Raw genomic sequence first — 9,705 nt, 5'->3', positions numbered from 1 at the left:
ATTGGTGGAACCACAACCCACTTGCCCCCCTTGTCGGGGCCGACCAAGACTATACACGCTTCCATCCACGCTGCACTGTGTGCGCACCTTGATGGACGGCAACCAGACCTCACTCGACTCACTCATGGCGTGGACAAATTGCACGATACTCGGCGGCCAAGCCTGCCCAACACGACCTCGTCTAGAGTCTTTCTTTCCCAACTTCACTTTGTTGTCTTATGTTCAAAAACTGGGGGCATGGCTCGGAGCACTGCATATCAGACCTGGAGAAAAAGTCGCTTTCATTTTTTGTTTCCTTTCACCACTGTTTTTCTACGCAAGATCCTCGGGCCCGGGGAAGGCCTGCGCTGCAAGGAGTTTTATGGGGAATGGGACGCCTCGCGAGGCGGTGTGTACCACATGCAGACTTGGGTGTTGTTTACTTGCATGGCACGGGAGAAACTGGATGGATGAGCATGACACTGGGATGACGAAAAGTAGGCGAGCTGGGAGGTTACGAGAGGCCGAACAAGACGGATTGAAGGCGGCGGTCCAAGCTGTGCTGTGGAAGAAGCAAAAAGAATGTTGCCGGCGGGTGGATGCGAGAGTCGGAGAGGTGGGGCTGGCAAGCGAGATAGAGTACGAGTACGTAGCTGAAAGCCAGGCGGCTTGAATCAATCAATACTGGCTGTGTCTCGAAAAAAAAAGCCTCGTGTCAGACGTCTGTTGATGCCTCGGCTGTCTTGCCTCGATTCAAGTTTCGCTCGCGCTGGCGACGAGGAGGAAGCTTGTACGATGTACTGTATGTATCGCGCACTCGGACATGGAGACAGACAGACATGCAAACCGACAGACAGATAGACAGACCAGACACGGGCGGATGGAGTCGAAACGGCAGGGCCCGTCATGTACGGAGTACCGGGGGGGGTCTGGGGCAGTCGCTCGGCAAAGGCCCAGGTCCACGGCGCTTCGTGCGACGGCGGAACTGCCGGTGCAGATTATTGCTGTTCTGTTCTCCCCCCCCATCCCTGTGCACTTTCATGTCTTTTTTCTTGTCTTGAAAACTCTTCATGGCCACAGGGAAAGCGCCGGTGCAAGGCGTCGCGCGAGGCTGCGCTACCCGGCCAAGCCGAAGACGATGATGGTGGCGGTGGTGGTGGTGGTGGCGTACACGCTACCTACATGGATGCTACCGCTGCGACGCCCAACCAAGGCACAAGACAAGAGGTCGTTCGTTGTTCCTTGCAGGGCATACTGTAATTACATAGTAGGTGCCTCTCGGGGGCAGCTACAGTACCTAACCTACTTCGGGGTAGGGCTGTTGCAATGCTACTTTGCCACGGCGGGTCGAGGGCGGCGGCCAGGAACCAAGACTCGAAACCTTGATTCGGATTTTCCATGTACATCAAACATGTTAAAAACCACGAGAGCAAAAGGGCTGAGGGGAAGAGTCAGTGGAGGGATTACGTGCGCTGTCTACGCTGCGAGAGGGGCCAGGCGACGACTGACTGAGCGTGTTTTGTTTGGTTTTGCGAGGCGTTTCGGGCCTGACTAGAAGAAGCCCACGAGGGATGACGAAACATGCCTGGCAAGGCGCGAATACTCGTCGCACCTGGATGCAAATTGACTTTTCTGGGTTCGCATGGGCACCGTGGACGATGGGATGGGGATGGGACGAGAGGACGAGACCAACGGCCAGCCAGGCCGTGCACGCGAGCGAGCCCGTCGGGGCTGGCTGTGCTGTGCTGTGCTGTGCTGTGCTGTGTCTTGCTTGGGGGCGAATTCCACGGCCTTCAATCTCTCCTGCCCTTTGTTCCTTGGAACGGCTCTCGGTCCTGCGCACAAGGTCTGTCGAGCGAGTCAGCCCGGCCGGCCTTTTCCACCGGCCTGACACAAGCCTGACTTTTTTTTCCCTTTCCTCCCACTGGCTTGGCGGAGGCCGTCGCCGTCGTCGCATCGTGCCAGCGTCGCAGCAGGCCGGGGAGTGGAGGCGGATCGGGCTGGAGGCTTGGCGGCGGGCGGACGGAGATCAGCGAGCCGTGGGGTCCTCCCGATGCGGACTACGGCTCCCAGACGAAGTGGAGATTTGGGGGCCGACGAGAGCAAGCCACTGAAGAATCAATGGGAAAGGATGCGTAGGGTACAGTGCGGTACGGCACGGTACTGCAGCGCTGGAAGAAGAAGGAAAAATAAAAATAAATAAGGGATCAAATCGTCTAGCCTGGTCGGGTTGAGAACGTGCACAAAGCAGGGAAATGCAGCAAAGGGTTTAGAGTCAGATGCGTGTCTCGACCAACAGGGCTAGAATCGCTTTTTCCTTGTTGTTCCATCTACCTGTTTCTCGGACTTTATCTCCTACTGGCCCAACCCTGTTGCAGATGCGTCTCTTTTGTCTCTGCCTGACGTCTGAGTAAAGCACGACGGGGGACCATGGAAATTTTCTTCTCTCTCTCTCTCTCTCTCTATTGCATGCTAGTCCCCGTCTAGCTTGTGCGTTGTCCGCTAATGCAGACAGACTCCCGATCTTTGCCTCCCTGGTTTCTCTTTTTTTTCTGACTCGGGCTGCTGGGTTGTGTGTTTCGCGTTGCATGCCCCGGCGAAGGAATGGCGCCGATTGTCTTCTTTTTTTTTCCCGAGGAGAATAAAAGTAGAAAAAAAAGGAAGAAATCGTGGTGGGTTCAGATGGTAGCATATGACGGCATGGTCGCTGGCCGGGTCCTTTGTTGCCCGCTGCTTTTTCATAAGAGCGCCTCTGCGGGACTGCAAGGGAGAGAGAGAGGGCGTGTTGGTAGGAATGTGGAGCGCCAGGTACCTGGCACCGGGTGGAGCGGACGGTGCGACGCGAGGTACCGCCGCCTCCTCGTAGGGCTGTGCTGTACCGAGTATACAGCGTGGTATACATACAGCGTGGACGAGCTGGGCGCCGACGTGAGGAGCTGAAGAGAAAGTGCACACACAATGCCTGAATGCCTGGATACTGGGAGGATGCGCTATGCCGGGGGGCACAGGCAATAAAGCCTCGCAGGGCCGGCGTCGACGAGCAGGCAATTATGCCGGCCCAGCTGTGTCATGCGACTTTTTCGGACGATGCATGAGAAGTACCAGCGGGCTGCAGGCAATGACTCCTGTCATGGCTCTTTTTCCGTCTGCCGAGAGCCAATTTTTTCGCTTCCTGTTGCCTTTTTCAATTTGATTTTTTCCCCTCGTCCCCTTGTTTCTCCGATCGTCGGCATCGCTGTCGTCGGGACTCGGATCCATTGGCCAGGCCCGGGAGCTCCCGCCCACGGATCGCCCGCCAAGCACATGGCCGTGTTGGTCTCGCCGGGACAGGAATCACCAGGCCAATTTACTGCATGTACAGTACATCCATCCAAGGGCCCCGCGGGACATTGCAGCTCATTACCACAGAAACTCAATCAATCACGTTACAGTACGTACGGTAAGGTGGTTAATCAAGAAGAAAGGTCAGAGAGTCCATGTACTGTACATACATGGCCGTGTTTCAGGATGCTCCCAAGACAAAAAAAAACAGCACCTACGATAGTTACGAATCCACTTCTGTCCCAGAGTGCGTACGTGGTGCGATTTTTTGATTTATTCATCTTGTTCTACGTGGCCGGGGCAAAGGCGACGCCGCCTGAGCCGCGCCGGCATGGTTCCTTTGGTCTCGTGTTGCTTCGGGCGAGGCAAATGCGAGTCTTGTTTCCCTTGCCAGAGTCAGCAGTATTTTTGTACAAGGCACGAGAGACCTTTTTCCGCAATTTTACCCGGCCTCGACCCTCATCCAACGGTGAGCGTCTCCAGGGCCGGCCCAGGCAAGGGGGAGCGGGTACGTATGCCGTATGCCGTACCGGGGGCGTGGACTGTACGGTGGGTGACGTGGTTGTGGAATGACGGACGGAGCCGAGTTTTTTTCTCCCCTTCCCTCGTTCCCTCGCCTGCTGGGGGGGGGGGCGCCTCGTCGTCTCCTTGCTTGGCCCAGCTCGCTCCCCCGTTCCCCGTCGTCGAACTCTCCCCCTCTCGCCAACGAATGCTGCATCCACCGAGCCATACATGCCTCGGCCGCGCAGCCCGTCGCACACCCTGTTTACTTGCAAACCAGAATCGGCGGCGGCTGCTGCAGTCGCCATCCCTTGGGGACTGAGGCTGACGACGGACGCACAACAGCCCAGAAAAAGAAAGGCCCCGTCCTTGGCCAGACGCAAACCCTCTTGCTCTTGTTGAGCTCGGCATTGAGCTAGCCGGGGCGAGGCGGTAACTAGCGCTCCCCTTCCATCCTTTTTTTTTCTTTTCTGCCTCTGCCTCTTCTTTTCTTCCCTTTTTTTTGGTTTCGCCTTGGCTTGCTTGCTGCCTTGGCCATTGCTCGTGGAAGCCTCCTGCATCCGCACCGATATGCAATGTTTTTACGAATTATATACCGTGGCCGTGCAGAGCCCCGCACACTGTATTCACCCGTTGCGTTGGCCGGTTGCGTTGCGTGGGTCTGTCTCTCCGTCTCCGTCTCCGTCCTCCAGTGTGTTTCTCCCGTTCCGTCCCGTGCCGTCGCAAGCCGCCGCCGCCGCCGCCGCCGCCGCCCCCGGGGCCGTCCGTTCCAAAGGCTCGTTCGTGGTCCGTGCCGCCCAAGAAACCCCATGCAGCCGCAGAGACAGACCTGGTGCGACGTGCAGTACCTTGATTGACTTACATGCCAATGCCATGCCAGTGTTGGCCGTGTCGCGTCCCTTTGGAGTATCCTGCCTGTCTCGCCTCGCGGCCGTCCCAGTCGGTTGGCTGTCCGGCTACCTCTCAGGGTCCGCTCCTTGGGGGCGTATACGACTAGCAGGAATGTGCTCGACGTCCAGAGGAGACACAAAGGTCTTGCCGCCGCCCTTTTGTTCGTGCACAGCCTACGGCCTGCCTGTTTTCTTTTTCCCTGCTGTACCTGCTCCTCACCAATCCTTGCCTGCGCCTGTGTTGGTTGGTTGGTTCCATGCACATAACCACGCCAACGCTGCTTTCCCCCCCCCTTCCACGTGGGCGCACCCGGCGGGTCGGCGTCTCAAAGGTAACCAGGGAAGGGGAGAGCGGCCTGGGCTGGCATCGGGAAGAAAGAAGCAAGGCAGAAAAGCCTAGCGAGCCGCGCCTCTGCTCTCTGCGTCGTTTCACCGGCTGCCGGCGTCGTCCCTGCGGGCGAGCGTGGGGGACGGGGAGAGGGCCCTGTACATATGTTGTGTCAGGTAGCGAGCACGTTGATCCTTGGGTCCTTTTCCCTGTGCAGAATCGCACGGAAACAGGCCAAAGGACCAGGGATGGAGGAGAGGCAAGCCAAGGCACGGGAAGCAAAACAAGTCGCGGTGCATGTAAGCAAAGCTCCGGCGTCCGACGGCAAGTCGCAGGAAATCCACGCCCCGTCGTCCGTCAGCCCGTTGTCAGCCGTCATCCTCCAATACGTGCAGAACAGGTATGCTGGAGGCTATTCCTATCCCGCTGTCTAAGCCGTCCTGGCCTTCACCTGAACCCTTAACGGCAAGCCCAGCAGGGCAGAGACAGGAGAGGAATCTCCAATGATAAAAATAACCCGAGAATAAATAATAGAAATAAATGCCAACTAATTACTGCCTCTTTGCCCGTTCCCCCCCTTGGATCCACGCGGCTGAAGACGCCGCGTATTGTAAATCCCTGCCCTCTTCATCCGCCTTGCGGAATGGAGGCTGAATTCTCTCTCCATCTCTGTCTCCCCAAAGCCAGCCACCCGTCATTCCACCCGTCATCCGCCGATGACATGCTGCATCCGGAGCGCCTCGCAGACGCCCCCTTTGGCCACACGGGCCCGTCCGCGATCCCTCTTGTCTATTGTGCGCTCCGCCGACAACCGGCGAGCGAGTGGCGCCCCGGCCGCCTCGGTTGGATCGCTCGACTCCACCCTTTCCCGACTCCGAAGTCGGAGGCACAAGAAGGAGCCTTCACCCATCGTCCGGACGGTCCTGCTGGCTGCCATTGATCGTTCCGTCATGACGCCCCCGCCAGATGACTGTGAGCCCCGGTAGCCGTTCGCTCCGCGGAACCTCTTGCGAGGCGCCATGTTGGATGCCGTACGTGCGTACATCCACGCCCCCCGGCCCGCACAGCTTCTCCGGGCCCCATCATCTCTTGCGTGCTCCTCCGGTCTTCGGTCCAGCCTCCTCGCCAGCTCGACAGCAGACGTCCAACAAGCGGTGCCCCGTGTCCTGGCCTCGCAGCGAGACGCCGAGCATTCCCCGACCAGCAACTGGACGAGCGCAAGGATCCGGCTTGGTCCCTCCATGTAATTCGCGACGCGGTGGTCGCCTCCGCGGATCCGTCCCTGTCCCCTTGCCTAACGTGATTTCCTCATGGAGGGCTGCTGCCTTGTTGCCCAGGGAGCTCATACCTAGCAAAGTCGCAGGCCTGCATACCTGCTGCCAACACGTGTCGCCGGTGCGGCCCTGGCCAAGAATCTCCTCCAGACCCAATTGGGGACTGGTATGGCAGCCATGCCGGGGTGGTTATAACCGCCGTCAGAATGGCAGGCTCACGAAGCCATTGGCCAAGGCCCCCCTCCCTACGCGCGCTACTCCCCGTGGCACCGTCAGACATACTCTGCAAAAGTCCTCGAGCGGCATGGGCTCCGCCATTGGCAGCAAGGTCGGATTGTCGCGGCATCGCGAGTCTGACGTACGGTTTCGAGGGGGGGAAACTCGTCATCATGCTGTTGCGTGAGACCATGTTTTCTTTTCAATGACGAGCCCGTGTTTCCGCCAGGGGCGCGTCAACGCGAATGTGCATGGCACGTATCGCAAGACGAGAGGCCCATCTTCCCGGCACGGCGACATGGGATCCTGCTGCCTAGAGCCGCACTCGGTCGTGGCAGTCGAAACGACTTGGCCGGCCTCGACTGGATGGCATCCGCCCCGGCCCCATAAGCCGACGCTTTCCTCTTCTAGTCCCGTTTCTCCTCTTTTGGTCCGTCTTCCTTGTCGTTGTTGGGCAGCCCTTTGGTGGGATCTCCCCCTCCGTCGTCAAAAGGCTCGGGTAGACATGCATTGGGCGAGCGTCGCAGTCGGCCTTGATTGGAGATTCAAGGCCTCGCGACTGCCGCCGGATGTCTACCGCTGCATCGCGTCCTTGCTAGCGTCTGCGCCGAAGGACATGAGGGAGGGGGTTCTCTCTTCTCCATTGGGGATACTCAGCTTGGTTCACTCAGCTTGGTTCATGCCGTCCTGACGCGGCCGCGCAAGGCAGGACGTCGAATCAATTCGTCATACCATGGTGAGGAGAATTCTCGGCCTCATTTCTGCAATATGGAAAAAGGAAACAGACCTGCATCAACGTGAAATCAGGACATGTCTGATGCCCAACAGTCGCCCGTCAGATTGCTCGACGCCTTCATTCGAGGCCTTCCTGGCGCCAGACATCGGCCCTTCTTGGCAGCGAGGAGTATTATCCTACGCCTACGTCAATTGTTGTCATGTCTCGAGTCCCCGAGGACCCCTCCAGGCCCTCCGGAAATCACCATGTAACGCCGCGCTGTCTACAGACGGAGTCGAGACGGGGCGGGACACGCGGTGTCCTAGTCTGCTATTGAACGGTGTTTCCTGGACTTTGTGCTAGATGTGTGTCCCGGTTTAGAAACGTGAACCAAATCCTGTAGACAAAGTCAGCCCTCAAGGAAGCATACCACCACCTCGCCCTATGCCGGCTTCCGGACAACATCTCTGCTTTCCATCATACACGGTATGATTCCGAAGAGATACGACAGCCTCATCTCCAGAGTCGACAAGAGAAGCTCCCACGACTCCTGTTGCGTTTGAATTTGGCTTCGACACACGCTGACTTGGAGCTTGTAGAGCTTGAAGCGCGGGACTCGAGTCCAAACGCTTATAATAGAAGTGATGAATAAGTCGTGACCAACTCCAGACGAGAGATCGGTCGACATCTCGAGCCGCAGAGGGGCTCGTCGGAGAACCCTTGGGTCTCAGTCTGTCATAAGAAAGTCAATCCCAGCAAAGGGCTGCGCGAACTTGCCTGAATGACGGCTTGGAGGAGGAACCGAAGATGCGGCGAGACAGATGTACCAAAACTTCAAGAGTTCAAGCGGTTTCCCTTTCAATTCCCTAGATTTGGCTGGCGAGGTAACCGACGAACTCTAGTCCAGCAAGAGATTGGTGCAACGAGTCTCCCAAGGTTGTCGCTAATCGAAGCCAGGGCGTCGTCCTGACAAGATGGCACACATCCAACTCGCAGCTCCTCTACCAGATGCGTTGCCAGCGAGAGGAGCTGTGCAACTAAAGCAATTCTGCGGCGCTTGCGAGAGGAACGACGAGGTCTCAGAGGCGCTGAAATAACCAAAAATCAGAGGAAATCCAAGCTTGAAGCTCTTCCGAGGAGATAACGTGGATCTACCAGACTTCACATGTGCTCGAAGTCTCAATTCAAGGACTGACCGGCCTCTTCTGCCACAAGCCTTGACTTTCAACTCCCGGAGAACCTGCTTGCTGGCCGTCATCAAGCCTTGCGCATTGTAACGGAAGAATCAGGGACATTCTATCATCACGACAGAGGTAGTGGATTCGAAAGGAGGACCATCATCTTGGGATCTTGCTGTCACTGTCTAAAAGCTGCGACATGAAGAACTGATGTAAGAGAGCTTCCCTTATCTTCTGAAGATGCATACCGGACTCCTTCAAACGGCGATGACTGCAGTGCTGACATCTCAAGCTGACGCGAGTACGGAAGTTTTGAGCCATCGAGGTCACGACCCCCTCTAGCGATGTGCGGTGACTCCTGCAGGTCAACCTGCTTGTTGGCTGAGCCTTCTTATTTTGTCCAAACCCCCGAACAGTCGGGGGATTCCGAACTGCCTCGGACACGGGGGCGACAACGAGCTTGAGTGTATGGCACCCTACGGCTCGGACAATTCGAGAAAGAAACGGGATTTCAAGCATGGGGAGCCACACACCCACGGCACCGACACTGGAGACGGGGATGGGTCGAGGCCGAGAAAGCGGGGCATGCTTGGTCGGCGTCGTTTGAGTCGTCTTGTCTTGGCCAAGTGACGGGTCAAGTGACGGGAGGCGTTCAGGAAAGAAACCAAATGAGGACGTCAGAAGGGGGCAAGAGGGACAACTGGTAACACGTATCCGATCTGGAGCCTGCATGCGACAACGCCGAGGGTGAAGCCACCGGCGTTCTCTGCATTCGAGTGCAGATGAGGCGCGCGGTCTGAAGAGTGCATCTCATATATGGTCCGCGTGCCGCATGGGCCGAAATTCCGTCATTTGCAGGAGGATTTGGCATCTGCCAAGCGTGACGGAGGATCGATTTGGCCGGGATGACCAGTCGTGTCAGCAAAGAAAAGCCCCGAAGAAAGCATTGGGGAAAGGCGTTGAGGATTCCATGCAGTCAGCCATGTGACCCCGGAGAGCAAGGCCTTGGCTGCATTTCCGTCTGGGCGACTTTAGGAAAGCCGCCGGGCGGACCAGATCCGGAGCGAAACAAAAAGGGGAAAAGGGAAAAGATGGAACAATAGAGGGCGAGTGCGACAAGGCGAGGTCGAGATAAGGAGAGCTGTTTTCAGCAACTGCCGTTGGAGTCGTCGGCATTTTGTTTTTCCCTTCCCCGCACCAGCGCCGAGGCGGGTCATCATCCATCACTGCACCAGCACCGAAGGGCGGGTCGGCTTTCGGAGAAACCGATGAACTTACGCCTTGACTATCAAGGCGCACGGTG

Source organism: Hirsutella rhossiliensis (assembly GCF_020360975.1).
Source record: "Hirsutella rhossiliensis strain HR02 chromosome Unknown scaffold00009, whole genome shotgun sequence".
Taxonomy (NCBI): Eukaryota; Fungi; Ascomycota; class Sordariomycetes; order Hypocreales; family Ophiocordycipitaceae; genus Hirsutella; species Hirsutella rhossiliensis.
Note: the sequence above shows the minus strand (reverse complement) of the source record.